General features: G+C 44.1%; 1 protein-coding gene across 1 annotated transcript in view; it reads left to right on the forward strand.

Annotated features, from left to right (window-relative positions):
* Positions 1–466: 466 nt before the first annotated feature.
* palm3 (paralemmin 3) overlaps positions 467–2032 on the forward strand; it is a 103033-nt gene continuing 101467 nt past the window's right edge. The window contains exon 1 of the mRNA XM_037697758.1: positions 467–669. The gene's annotated coding sequence lies outside the window, so the exon portion shown is untranslated. The remainder of the gene's footprint in view (positions 670–2032) is intronic.

Below are 2032 nucleotides of genomic sequence, written 5' to 3' on the forward strand. Positions count from 1 at the left end.
TTATCTCATGTTATCCTCATGTTATCTCATGTTATCCTCATGTTATCTCATGTTATCTCATGTTCACTCATTGTAGCACTTTGAGATCTGTTGTGAATGTAAAGTGTCTTATAAATAAAACTATTAATATCCAGCATGTGTTGAGAAAGACCATTAAATTAAATTTATTACTTTAATAAAATATAATAACAGTAAAGACTTCGAGCCCATAAATCTACAACAAAGCATCATTTTTAAAACTTGAATAAAGATCAAATAAATGCTGAGTCACCTGATGATTGACGTGTTGCTTCATTGATGTGTACCGACTCATGACGTCACCTTTCAGCTTCTGGGTTGAGTTAGCTCTGCGGCCCTGCAGACAACAACAACAACAACAACAACAACAACAACAGGAAACGTGAGGCTGCAGCTGGGCGGAGGCTGCTCCACCGGAGTCGGGTAACCTCCTCTCACACGCACACTCACGTGCACGCTGTTTAGAGGAAGGACTTCCCGCGGAGGTTCAGTGCTCGGAGGCTGAAAGCTTCACTTATTTTAACTGGATTTAACTGGATTTAACTGGATTTAACTGGATTTAACTGAACTTTGGACAAACTGATCATTTTGTGGTCCCGCGCTGTGGTCACGTGTCTTTCTGGGAGCCAGGAAACCCCGCGAGGAGTTCAGGTGAGTCGTGTTCTGCACGACACAAGTGTTTGGAAGAAGAACACTCCGACCCCCTGAGGTCTTTCTTCTCTGATCAGCTGATCCTCATCTTTGACTCTTGTGACGAGAGGACACAAGTGAACAGGTAGGTCCGTTCGGTTCTGGATCAGCTCGGTTCACACCTGAACTCTGCGAGAGCGGTGGTGGACGTGGGCCACAACAGGTCCAGAACAGGTCTGCTGGTCCAGAACAGGTCTGCTGGTCCAGAACAGGTCCAGAACAGGTCTGCTGGTCCAGAACAGGTCCAGAACAGGTCTGCTGCTGACTTGTTGTTAGGTCCACATTTAAAGAAGTTGATGTGAATTTGAAATCTTGCTGTTCTTTCCTGCATGTTGGGCTTCTTCTGTGCACATGTGCACGTGCTTGCAGCTGTTGTGCAACAGTTTAAGGTAAAGACTTGATGATGTGGAACGTTTGAACAAGAAGAGTCTGTTTGTTGGAGCAATGTCTTCATGTTCTGTCACTGCATCTGCAGCAGCTCCTCCAGATGGACCACCACATCAGGCAGGGCCGGTCCTAGAACAAAAAGGGGGGCAGGAGATTCTGAGGGGACCCTGTGGAGGGATGTGCTGATGTAATCACAGATGCTTGATGTAATCACATTACTTTCTGTCAGTATTTTAATGAGACGCTCCATTCAATTCAGAACTACTTTATTAATCCCAAAGGGAAATTAAATGTTGTAACTCGTCATCCTAGTTTCATTAGAGTTGTTCTACATCAGGGGATTCAGGTAAAGCTCGCTGAGGTCCAGTTACTAAAGTTCCGTCCTCGTCAAAGGTCAGAAGTAAAGTCCAACTTTTGTGTCATGGTCCTGCATGTGCTCACATGTTCACCTTGAGCATGATCAGGATGTCCCATGTTCACCGTTAACAAAGTGCTCTTCATATTAAACAAGTCGCTCCGTAATGACAAATCCATTCCGGCTCTTTATTTCAGATTCAAGCAGAAGGTTCAGAATAAAACACGTGAAATGAGCAAACGGATCCTAATAAGACTTTTGTCTTAATGGAAGAGGTGTAAGAATTGAAGGCGTTCACTTAAAGTCAAAAAGTTAACATCTTTAGAAAACAATTTAAAAAGTGTCTCTTTTAGTCTAAAAGTGTAAAGAGAGCAAGGAAACATGTTTCTCTCTTTTTTTGCTTAAAGACACTCGGGTTCTGCCGTCAGAAGTGCTGAACCCAAGTGCACGAGGACGGCAGGAGCCTCGTGGAACAAATCCATATATTTAATTCACACAAAGAAAGAAGAAGGTGACGGGGCAGCGTGCTCCAGTGACCAGGACTGAAGACACAAACTCACCATGAGGACAGTCCTGGGACAG

This window comes from Nematolebias whitei, chromosome 3, assembly GCF_014905685.2.
Source record: "Nematolebias whitei isolate Nwh7 chromosome 3, NemWhi1, whole genome shotgun sequence".
NCBI lineage: Eukaryota > Metazoa > Chordata > Actinopteri > Cyprinodontiformes > Rivulidae > Nematolebias > Nematolebias whitei.